Raw genomic sequence first — 13030 nt, 5'->3', positions numbered from 1 at the left:
TTTTTTTGTGTGTGTGTGTGGGATGGTGGTTATAGGAAACCTGAGTCTGTGTAGGCCTTAAAAGGCTCTTGCCTTCTGTAACCCCACCCTGGATTTATGTGTAACTTTACCTGCAAGACCCTCCCATTCCTGGGAGGGGTCTTGGGGAGATTATAAAAGGTTTTGCCTGAGGGGCAAAGGGGGATTTGGAATTTACCTGGATGGAGAAGTAGCAGGAGAAGACATGGCTGAAAGAAGATGCAGGGCAAGCTAAGGATGGCATGTGCTTAAATAGGTTTAAGATTATAGGCCACACATATTGGCCAGGGCAAATAAAGCTGATATTTCCTGGAACCTATCTGAATGATTTCCTTGCCTCTACCTGAAGTTGCTGACTACTGGCTAGAGAAGGAGGTGCAGCCACTTGGCCTGGGATGTCAGAGAAAGGCCCCTCCATGCACCTCCATCACCATCCACCTTCATCCAAACCCATCCAAAGGGCTTTGATGCTACAGCCTTCCTTATCAGTTGATAAGAATGTTCTCAAGAATGCCAGGATCCTCCAGAGGTATCTGGCTGGGCTGAATTTTTGGATTGGGCCTTTGGCTTTAGGCATTACCCATTCTCTTTGCCTTTTGGTGGGGCAGAATTCCATGTCCCTACTAGCCTGACTGGGAAGGAGATGACCGAGGCCCTTGGGAATGGGGCATATGTTAGATGCTCCCTAGGTACTCCGAGTACTCCCCTGTCCAGCCTCATCCACACAAGCTCAACATTGCCCTCCAGGGTAGGTGCTCAGGTAGGCTGGAAGGCCGGCAAGGTTGGAAAGGGGCGTGCCTCTCTGCCTGGGCATTTTTCACCCCTGGAAATCTACCACTTATTTATTTCTCCTTTCGAGATGCTGCAGCAGGCCCTTTTAGCAATGTGAATTAGTCTTCATGGACAAGGAAGGTTTTGAAAGCACCATAGACACTCGTGTGAGCTAGATCACAAATTGGTGGCAGAATTGGTGGCAGGCAGGAAAAGGGAGCTGGCCTGCTGGCCGGTGGGTGGCACAAGGTGGTGAGAATTCTCCACTATCCGGGTAACAATCCAGCCCTCCAGGATCCAAAATGAAAGAGGCGTTTAATTGGAACACTTAGCAATCACAGAACCAAGGCAGAGGTTAAATTGTTTTGAGCAAGAGAAATTAATACATTAAAGGTTACATTTCCCACCGAGAGGCGGTGAGCCCGGGCTCTGGGTGGTGTCAGAATTACAGAAGGCAGGAGAAATGGCTCTGAAATGACTGTGGGATCATTAACAAAAGGCAAGGCCGAGGGAGACACCCCCAGCAGGAGGGTGCGGGGAAGAAGAAAGACTGGGGAGAGCTCATTAAGAATGAATTGCAGACCATAAACATTTGAAACCACTAAGTGTGGAGTTCTATCTGTTATCTAATGACTCAGAAATTAGAAAACTCCAACGACTTTCAGGAACGGGTTGACTTTGCGGCGGGTGTTGGGCATCACAGACGCTGGAAGGTCTTTCTTCTTTCTTCATGGGGAGGGAGAAGGCACTCCTCTCTGTAAATCAGCACAATTGAAGCAGCTCCAGCTACCCGCTGACAGATTTTTCCTCCTGTATAATTACACAGTGGCTCAGATTCAGTTATCAGGCAACTGAAATGAATAAACTAGGTGGGGGTGGGGAGTCGAGGGGCCAGCAGAGACCAAGTCCACACCTTGGCCTTTAACCTATTCCTCACCTTGGCTGCAGAAAAATCTAGAAGGCGCCATTGGAGAAAGGCTGGCTCGGAAATCCTCAGTGCAGATGAGCTTTGTTTGGAGGAGGGAGAGTGGACTGGATTGCTGTGAACTGCCTGGTTAGTTAGACAAAGAGTTGCTCAATATGCTCTTCTGGTCCCCTCACCAGCCTTTTCCTGGCTAGGAAAAGGATGCTGAGGCTGAGTGACTGAGTGATGGAGGGGTTGGGGCCACCCCTGAGTGGCTCTTGAATCTTCCAGAGTCTCTGAAGCTTTGCTTCAGCCAAGGCAAAATGGGAGCAAAAGTGGAGCTTGGGACTCTGAGGTGAGGGTAAATATCATAGGCTGCAACCCCCTATCTTAAAAAAAAGGGGCTCAGAGCAGCCAGGGAACAGGGTGAGGGCTGGTCATGAATGCTTGCATGTAGACGGCTTTGTGAAAGTGGGTGGTATCATTCCTCCTCTACCCAGATGCCAGGTCTATGTCCCAATGCTACCAGGTGGATCGCTGCTGCTGCTGGCTCACGGACATGATCACTCAAGGTTCTCATCAACTAGGAGTTGGTCTGAGACCTGGTACCAAGCTCCAAAGGGGAGCTTCATACCTGAGACCTGGGACCACAACACCAGGGAGAGGTTCACACACACACATACTTCTCAGAGGACAAAACAGCCGTAGCACTGCAGGGAGGTCCCTTATCTTGCTGGCCACAGACTTGGGTTCCATTCCAGATCCCCATATAATCCTCCAGGCTCTGCCGGGAGTGATCCCTGAGCACAGAGCTAGGAGTCCTCTCTTAAACCAGTGTCGGATGTGCTCACAAGGGAAGATGAAAATGAGGTTCCAGATTCAGAGGAGATGCTGCTCTAATGGATGGATTTGTTATCCACATGGTTCTCCATCACTGACAGGAGGGACCCCCGAGCACTTAACTGAAAGCAGATCAGATGTGTCCCTAACACCACATCAAGGACCCACTTGGAAAGTGTTCTAGAAACTCTCACTCCTTGCTGGTCTCCAAGTGAGGAAGGTGCTGGCCCAGTACCTGCTATGACTGGGGGTGTCCTGGGCCCTCTGATGGCAGAACCTGGACAGACAGACACTGGGAGTCTTCAGTGAACAGTAGGATCTCAGCCAGTGCCCCTGAGTTGGGGCTGGAGCAGGTGTGCTGTTCCCCATGAGTGCACATGTTAGCGCATGATGGTGGTTTTTGATCTGTCCACACTCTCAGATGACCAGTCAAAGTAGCCCCGATAAAGACCTTCCCAGGCCTGAGAGCCAGCATTGGTCTGGGAACAGTGGCTGGAAATCATGAGACAGTCATTAGAGCATTAGAAGGATTTGGAGGGCTGGGGGCTGTCAGGAATTCTCTGTAGACTGGATCTCTCCACAGATCCCAGGCAATGTGTGATGTATATGTGTATTATGTAGGAATTCAAGGTAAAATATAAATAAATGAATAAATAGTGGTGTATCTCTGTAGATAGATACATACACGGTGCATAATTATATGTTCTATGTATGAATAACTGCCTGCAAGAATATACTCATCAGTATATATTTACTTTTTTCAAGAAAGAAGCCAACTTTCTGAGTGTCCCCTTGCAAACACTTAGGGGAAGCTCATTCTTCCAGCTCCCTAAAGGATCAAATTAGGCCCCTCCAGAGGCAGATCTGGGTCAGTATGATGCAAATCTACAGGGCAAACAGACAGTGGGTAGGGGCTTTAGATTCTTGCCTGTGGGACCCGCCAGGTTTGAGCCTCCCTTCCCTCCTCTTGATTCCCCCAACACTGCCAGGGAAAGACTCCAAGCATCGGAAGTGGTCCCTGAACAGAACCAGGTTTGATTTCCAAACAAACCAAGTTAGTACTGGTACACTCCAGAGGGAAAGTGACTCCAGTAACTGCAGAACAGGTCAGAGGGGAAAATGCTGCAGCCTCTTGGGGTGCTTCTTTGCCCACAGCCAAAGTCTTATTCCATGGGAGTTGGTCTCAAATTCCAACTGACTGAGAACACGATAGGCACCTACAATCCTGGTCTCAGGGCTGATGGTTGCCCTGTGCATGTCTGTGGGAGAAATTGGTTTTCACAATGGCCACAACCCTAACTGACCAGATGCTCTGTTGGTACCACTGTGTCAGAAAAAGCTTCATATACCTGTGCCTGAATTTTTTTTTTTTTTTTGGTTTTTGGGTCACACCCGGCAGTGCTCAGGGGTTACTCCTGGCTGTCTGCTCAGAAATAGCTCCTGGTAGGCACGGGGGACCATAGGGGACACCGGGATTCGAACCAACCACCTTGGGTCCTGGATCGGCTGCTTGCAAGGCAAACGCCGCTGTGCTCTCTCTCCGGGCCCTGTGCCTGAATTTTGAAACTTTCTCTGCACTGTACGAGGAGTTTAACCAGAAGCTTTCCTACTAGTGGGTCCTGAGACCCCTTTCTGCACTGGAAATTTTCTGATGACTTCACAGAGTTTTTGCTTCAGTAGGGCTCTCTCTTGGTATCTTCCCACTTGGAGGGTAAATTTGAGAAAGTTTGCAATTTTTTCTTATTAATTGTCATCAATGCATGCAATGCCTTTTATTTCTGCTAACATTCTATTCTAAAATAACTGTTTTTCTGAAGCAAAACATATGGTAAAATATATTGACTTTGGGGCAGACTTTTCCAAAGTATGGCTGAGTACAAATTGGATTTTCCTATTTATTTCTGCATTTAACCTATTGTGATATAGATTTTGGAGGCCAGGGGAGAGAAAAATAGGAAGAAAATGCATAGTTCTGTCGAGTTGGAAAAGAGAGAATTCTTAAAAGATGTTCTTTTTTCCTACCACAACAATGTTTGACTCATGGGTTTTTGTTTGTTTTTAAGTATTTTGGAATCCAACAGTGCAGCAGCAAACTTTTGCACTCATTGAGAAATGGGAATCTCTCTAGTTAGTTTTTTTTTTTTTTTTTTTTTTTTTTTTTTTTTTTTTTGTCAGAGAATGAAGTTTTTACCCAGGAAGGATTATGTGATGGTTGGCATTGCATTGAAAACATCGGTCCATTGAGCTGAACAGATCTTCCAAACGTTGACACATTTCTTTATACTCTACCAAAGGCTCCCACTTGTGAATATTATCCAACCTCAACCAGAACCATCTTTAAGTTTTGGGAAGCTGTCAAGCTCATGGTGATCGACAATATTTTTCAAAATTCAAATTTCCACTTGAAAGATTGAGTTTTAGCCTTGGCAACAAATCTTGTCAACTGTTTTTCCTCTATTTGCTGACTCACTGCTTCCTGCCAACTAGGCAAGTGTGAAGCACCATAGCTGGGTGCCATCCTCCAGGGATGAAAGAGGCTGGTTCAGTGCCTAGTTCCTATGGGACCTGCCAAAGCCAACCATCTCTTGTCTAGGGCCATGAGATGTCTCACAGGCTATTCCCATTTTATCATCCTGACTCCCAAACAGACACAGATAAGACAAAGAATCCCTAAAACCACAACCTTTACTGTTCATTAAGGACGTAAAATGACTATTTCTGTGCAATGGGCATCCAGGGCAGTGAGTGAGACAGTAACTGTGTTGCTGGTTATGCGTAGTTGCCTTCAGCTTCACTCACTGTCATTTTCACACCATCAACACCAATGCCCAAGTATCAAGAAAAGCCAAGAACATGGACAATTCAGAGAGAAAGAGCTCAGGTTTCCAGGCAATTTAGCATGTCTTGCAGTCCCTGAAACCATTAACCCCCTTTTCTACACATGACAGTACAACGAGATTTTGAAATGGTCAATGAATGTGGTTTAGTAAATCCAGTGCTAAATGTACAAACAATGAATGAAGAAATGAATGAGAGATTAATGTGAACTTGGGGCCATTGATATATACAATGGTTTCAGTGCCATTTAGAGGGTCTATTTTTTTAAATATAATTTTTATTTTGATCATAGTGGTTTACATATTGTTGACAATAATATTTTAGTTATATATTTACATAACATCAGGGGGGATTCCCATTACCAAATTGTCCTCCCTACACCTCCGTTTTTGTCCTATCTCCCGTATCCTCTTCCCTCACCCCTAGGGCTGCTAGAATATGTGGTCCCCTATGTACCTCTCTTACTACATAGTAGTCTTGCATCTGATTGGTCTAGGTGCCTCCCTAATTTCCCTTAGAGGGTCTATTTTTTTTTGTTTTGGGGCCACACCCATTTGATGCTCAGGGGTTACTCCTGGCTATGCGCTCAGAAGTCACTCCTGGCTTGGGGGGACCATATGGGACGCCGGGGGATCAAACCGCGGTCCGTCCTACGCTAGCGCTTGCAAGGCAGACACCTTACCTCTAGCGCCACCTTCCCAGTCCCAGAGGGTCTATTTTTATGTCTCCTTCCTGCAGATGGGAGTGGGCAGACAGAACCCCAGGACATGGTTCTGTATCAGTGACCATGCCTGGGCTGGGTCAGGCCATAGACTTAAGCACATCTGTGTTTCTTTGCAGGAACTCTCTCTACTTGGGTGCAAGGGATAGCCCTTGCAGAGCATCTGTGCTGTTTCTGAAGGATCCCGTGAAAACCTTTGAGTCTTGAGCCTTTCAGGGAAGGGGGCTTTGAGTGCAGAAAAAACAGAACATTCTAAAGAAGAGCATCCTCGAGGACAGGGCCAGCACTTGACTCTAGCTTCCATCCCTGGGGCTGGGTGCCTGGGTATGAAGGTAGCCTCATGCTCCAAGACCAGAACGTTGGAGAGACATGAGTCTGGAAGCAAATGATGATGCAGTAAATAATCTACAGACACTTGAAAGGGTTCAGGAATCTAACATGCAAGACTTGCACTCCTAAGAAGCAGATAGTTCAGAGGAGGAAAGATGGAAATGCAAGAAAGAGTTTTCCTGAGACCCAGGATTTTTATCAGGAAAAACCAGACCACACCCTGGGGTAGAGAACAAGTGGACTAAACACCAATTCGAGGTGCTACATTCAAAGGTGTTTTCAGGGCCAGAGAGATAGCATGGAGGTAGGGCATTTGCCTTGCATGCAGAAGGACAGTGGTTCAAATCCCGGCATCCCATATGGTCCCCCAAGCATGCCAGGAGTGATTTCTGAGCATAGAGCCAAGAGTAACCCCTGAGCGCTGCTGGGTGTGACCCCCCCCCCAAAAAAAACACCCACCCCCTCCCCCGAAAAAACCCCAAAAGTATTTTCTTTTTTTTTTTTTTTTTTGCATATTTTTTTTTATTTAAACACCTTGATTACATACATGATTGTGTTTGGGTTTCAGTCATAAAAGGAACACCACCCATCACCAGTGCAACATTCGCATCACCCAAGTCCCAAATCTCCCTCCTCCCCACCCAACCCCTGCCTGTACCCTAAACAGGCTCTACATTTCCCTCGTACATTCTCAATATTAGGACAGTTCAAAATGTAGTTATTTCTCTAACTAAACTCATCACTCTTTGTGGTGAGCTTCCTGAGGTGAGCTGGAACTTCCAACTCTTTTCTCTTTTGTGTCTGAAAATTATTATTACAAGGGTGTCTTTCATTTTTCTTAAAACCCATAGATGAGTGAGACCATTCTGCGTTTTTCTCTCTCTCTCTGACTTATTTCACTCAGCATAATAGATTCCATGTACATCCATGTATAGGAAAATTTCATGACTTCATCTCTCCTGACAGCTGCATAATATTCCATTGTGTATATGTACCACAGTTTCTTTAGCCATTCGTCTGTTGAAGGGCATCTTGGTTGTTTCCAGAGTCTTGCTATGGTAAATAGAGCTGCAATGAATATAGGTGTAAGGAAGGGGTTTTTGTATTGTATTTTTGTGTTCCTAGGGTATATTCCTAGGAGTGGTATAGCTGGATCGTATGGGAGCTCGATTTCCAGTTTTTTGGAGGAATCTCCATATCGCTTTCCATAAAGGTTGAACTAGACAGCATTCCCACCAGCAGTGGATAAGAGTTCCTTTCTCTCCACATCCCCGCCAACACTGTTTATTCTCATTCTTTGTGATGTGTGCCATTCTCTGGGGTGTGAGGTGGTATCTCATCGTTGTTTTGATTTGCATCTCCCTGATGATTAGTGATGTGGAACATTTTTTCATGTGTCTTTTGGCCATGTGTATTTCTTCTTTGTCAAAGTGTCTGTTCATTTCTTCTCCCCATTTTTTGATGGGGTTAGATGTTTTTTTCTTGTAGAGTTCTGTCAGTGCCTTGTATATTTTGGAGATTAGCCCCTTATCTGATGGGTATTGGGTGAATAGTTTCTCCCATTCAGTGGGTGGCTCTTGTATCCTGGGCACTATTTCCTTTGAGGTGCAGAAGCTTCTCAGCTTAATATATTCCCATCTGTTAATCTCTGCTTTCACTTGCTTGGAGAGTGCAGTTTCCTCCTTGAAGATGCCTGTAATGTCCTGGAGTGTTTTGCCTATGTGCTGTTCTATATATCTTATGGTTTTGGGGCTGATATCGAGGTCTTTAATCCATTTGGATTTTACCTTTGTACATGATGTTAGCTGGGGGTCTAAGTTTAATTTTTTGCAAGTGGCTATCCAATTGTGCCAACACCACTTGTTGAAGAGGCTTTCCCTGCTCCATTTAGGATTTCCTGCTCCTTTATCAAAAATTAGATGGTTGTATCTCTGGGGAACATTTTCTGAGTATTCAAGCCTATTCCACTGATCTGAGGACCTATCCTTATTCCAATACCATGCTGTTTTGATAACTGTTGCTTTGTAGTACAGTTTAAAGTTGGGAAAAGTAATTCCTCCCATATTCTTTTTCCCAATGATTGTTTTAGCTATTCGAGGGTGTTTATTGTTCCAAATGAATTTCAAAAGTGTCTGATCCACTTCTTTGAAGAATGTCATGGGTATCTTTAGAGGGATGGCATTAAATCTGTATAATGCCTTGGGGAGTATTGACATTTTGATGATGTTAATCCTGCCAATCCATGAGCAGGGTATGCGTTTCCATTTCCATGTGTCCTCTCTTATTTCTTGGAGCAGAGTTTTATAGTTTTCTTTGTATAGGTCCTTCACATATTTAGTCAAGTTGATTCCAAGATATTTGAGTTTGTGTGGCACTATTGTGAATGGGGTTGTTTTCTTAATGTCCATTTCATCCTTATTACTATTGGTATATAGAAAGGCCATTGATTTTTGTGTGTTAATTTTGTAGCCTGCCACCTTGCTATATGAGTCTATTGTTTCTAGAAGCTTTTTGATAGAGTCTTTAGGGTTTTCTAAGTAGAGTATCATGTCATCTGCAAACAGTGAGAGCTTGACTTCTTCCTTTCCTATCTGGATTCCCTTGATATCCTTTTCTTGCCTAATCGCTATAGCAAGTACTTCCAGTGCTATGTTGAATAGGAGTGGTGAGAGAGGACAGCCTTGTCTTGTGCCAGAATTTAGAGGGAAGGCTTTCAGTTTTTCTCCATTGAGGATAATATTTGCCACTGGCTTGTGGTAGATGGCCTTCACTATATTGAGAAAGGTTCCCTCCATTCCCATCTTGCTGAGAGTTTTGATCAAGAATGGGTGTTGGACCTTATCAAATGCTTTCTCTGCATCTATTGATATGATCATGTGGTTTTTATTTTTCTTGTTATTGATGTTGTGTATTATGTTGATAGATTTACGGATGTTAAACCAGCCTTGCATTCCTGGGATGAAACCTACTTGATCGTAGTGGATGATCTTCTTAACGAGGCATTGAATCCTATTTGCCAGGATTTTGTTGAGGATCTTTGCATCTGCATTCATCAGTGATATTGGTCTGTAATTTTCTTTTTTGGTAGCGTCTCTGTCTGGTTTAGGTATCAAGGTGATGTTGGCTTCATAAAAGCTATTTGGGAGTGTTTCTGTTTGTTCAATTTCATGAAAGAGTCTTGCCAAGATTGGCAGTAGTTCCTCTTGGAAAGTTTGATAGAATTCATTAGTGAATCCATCTGGACCTGGGCTTTTGTTTTTCGGCAGACATTTGATTACTGTTTTAATTTCATCAATGGTGATGGGGGTGTTTAGATATGCTACATCCTCTTCCTTCAACCGTGGAAGATTATAAGAGTCCAAGAATTTATCCATTTCTTCCAGGTTCTCATTTTTAGTGGCGTAGAGTTTTTCAAAGTAGTTTCTGATTACCCTTTGAATCTCTGTCATATCAGTAGTGATCTCTCCTTTTTCATTCCTGATACGAGTTATCAAGTTTCTCTCTCTCTCTTTCTTTGTTAGGTTTGCCAGTGGTCTATCAATCTTGTTTATTTTTTCAAAGAACCAACTTTTGCTTTCGTTGATCTTTTGGATTGTTTTTTGAGTTTCCACTTCGTTGATTTCTGCTCTCAGCTTTGTTATTTCCTTCTGTCTTCCTATTCTTGGGTCCTTTTGTTGAGCATTTTCTAGTTCTATTAGCTGTGTCATTAAGCTACTCAGGTAAGCTCCTTCTTCCTTCCTGATGTGTGCTTGCAAAGCTATAAATTTTCCTCTCAGTACTGCTTTTGCTGTGTCCCATAAGTTCTGAGAGTTTGTGTCTTTATTGTCATTTGTTTCCAGGAACCTTTTTATTTCCTCCTTGATTTCATCTCGGACCCACTGGTTATTGAGCATGAGGCTGTTTAACTTCCAGGTGTTAAAGTGTTTCTTCTGAGTCCCTTTGGAATTCACAAATAATTTCAGAGCCTTGTGGTCAGCGAAGGTAGTCTGCAAAATTTCTATCCTCTTGATCTTATGGAGGTATGTTTTATGTGCCAGCATGTAGTCTATCCTGGAGAATGTCCCATGTACATTGGAGAAGAATGTGTATCCAGGTTTCTGGGGATGGAGTGTCCTATATATATCCACTAGGCCTCTTTCTTCCATTTCTCTCCTCAGGTCTAGTATATTCTTGTTGGGTTTCAGTCTGGTTGACCTGTCCAGTGTTGACAAAGCCGTGTTAAGGTCCCCCACAATTATTGTGTTGTTGTTGATATTATTTTTCAGATTTGTCAACAGTTGTATTAAATATTTTGCTGGCCCCTCATTCGGTGCATATATGTTTAGGAGAGTGAATTCTTCCTGCTCTACGTATCCCTTGATTAATATAAAATGTCCATCTTTGTCCCTTACAACCTTCCTGAGTATAAAGTTTGCATTATCTGATATTAGTATGGCCACTCCAGCTTTTTTATGGGTGTTGTTTGCTTGGATAATTTTTCTCCAGCCTTTTATTTTGAGTCTATGTTTGTTCTGACTATTCAGGTGCGTTTCTTGTAGGCAGCAGAAGGTTGGATTGAGTTTTTTGATCCATTTAGCCACTCTGTGTCTCTTAACTGGTGCATTTAGTCCATTGACGTTGAGAGAAAGAATTGTCCTGGGATTTAACGCCATCTTTATTTCAAAATTTGGTGTGTCTTTTGGGTAGTCTTGTCTTAGATTAGGTCTTTCAGTTTTTCTCTTAAGACTGGTTTTGTGTCTGTGAAGTTTCTGAGCTGTTTTTTGTCTGTGAAACCATGTATTCTTCCATCAAACCGGAAAGTGAGTTTTGCTGGGTATAGTATTCTGGGTGAAGCATTCATTTCATTCAGTCTTGTCACAATATCCCACCACTGCTTTCTGGCATTGAGTGTTTCTGGTGACAGGTCTGCTGTAAATCTCAGGGAAGCTTGCTTGAACATGATTTCCCCTTTTAATCTTGCTGTTTTCAGAATTCTGTCTCTATCTGTGGGATTTGTCATTGTGACTAGGATGTGTCTTGGGGTGGTTTTTCTGGGGTCTCTTTTGGTTGGTACTCTTCGGGCATGCAGGATTTGATCACATATATTCTTTAGCTCTGGAAGTTTCTCTTTAATGATGTTCTTGACCATTGATTCTTCCTGGAAATTTTCTTCCTGGGTCTCTGGGACTCCAATGATTCTTAAGTTGTTTCTGTTGATCTTATCATAGACTTCTATTTTCGTCTGTTCCCATTCTTTGACTAATTTTTCCATTGTCTGCTCATTTGCTTTAAGTTTTTTCTCCAATCTCTCCTGCTGTATGGAATTGTTATGTATCTCATCTTCCACAGCACCAAGTCTATTCTCAGCTTCTGATACCCTGTCCCAGAGCTTATCCATTTTGTCATTCACTTCGTTTACTGACTTTTTCAGTCCTGTTAGTTGACATGTTATTTCAGTTTGGAGTTTTGTCATTTCTGCCTTCATATTTTCTTGGTTCTTATTAGTGTTCTGTTCAACTCGATCCATGGTTTCTTGGAGTCTGTTGAGCACCTTCCATATTGCTAGTCTAAAGTCCTTATCTGAGAGGTTGATTAGTTGTTCAGTCATTATCTGGTCCTCAGAATTGTCATCTTCATTCTCTATGTCTGATGCTGGCCTGCGTTGTTTCCCCATTGTCACACTTGTATTGTGGGTTTTTCTACGTGTTGTGGTGGTATTCATTGTCTATATGATGTAGGCAGCACACTCCTCTGGCTCCTCCCTTTCTGGATGGGCTGACTTGCCTCTAAGGGAGGGGAGTCCTCCGTGGATGAAGCCTCACACTGGGTCAAATCTTAGGCCCGAGCATGCAACAGAGAAGACAGTCCAGAGAGAAATGTTTGCTTCTGTGATATAGCGCCGTTCTTAGTGTGATTTTTCCTTCTTGTTGCAATGGAGTTCTTTCCTTAGAAAGAGTGCACGGCCGCGTAGCGAAGCGGAGCAGCCGTGCTCCTCTGAGCCTCTTTTTGCCCCACTCGCAAGAGTTTCACGCAAGAGGACAGTAGACAGACATAGACAGGTCACACTCACAGTCTTTCACAGCTGAGCCCCACTGGGCCGGTGTACTTTCGCGGATTTTCCCCGCCTGGTGTCACACACAGGGAGCCAGCTTTTGCAAAGGTTAGCCGGTTTTTATGCTCTGAAGTCCCTCCCTGAAAATGGCGTCTGGGCAAGCGAGGTTTCTGGAGGCTCTTTTTGCCCCACTCGCAAGAGTTTCACGCAAGAGGACAGTAGACAGACATAGACAGGTCACACTCACAGTCTTTCACAGTTGAGCCCCACTGGGCCGGTGTACTTTTGCGGATTTTCCCCGCCTGGTGTCACACACAGGGAGCCGGCTTTTGCCCAGATAGCATTGTTATCTCTTCCCGAATGTAGTTTCTTTGGAGTTAGCTTCCCAGGGCTCTGAGGAGAGCTTCCAGAGTTCAGGAAAGACAGAGAAGGGTAGGACAGGGCTCCCTTCCGGTGCTCAGTTCCTCAGAAGAAGCACAGCCCGGTGGAGATTCTGCAGGTAGAGCAGTCAGCACTCTGCCTGGAAACCCCCACCTGCAGCCATTTCTCACTCACTCACTGGCTCGCTGGGTAGCTT

The sequence above is a fragment of the Suncus etruscus genome, chromosome 10, assembly GCF_024139225.1.
Source record: "Suncus etruscus isolate mSunEtr1 chromosome 10, mSunEtr1.pri.cur, whole genome shotgun sequence".
NCBI classification, from domain to species: domain Eukaryota; kingdom Metazoa; phylum Chordata; class Mammalia; order Eulipotyphla; family Soricidae; genus Suncus; species Suncus etruscus.
The sequence above is the reverse complement of the archived record's forward strand: the minus strand, read 5'-3'. Positions refer to the sequence as shown.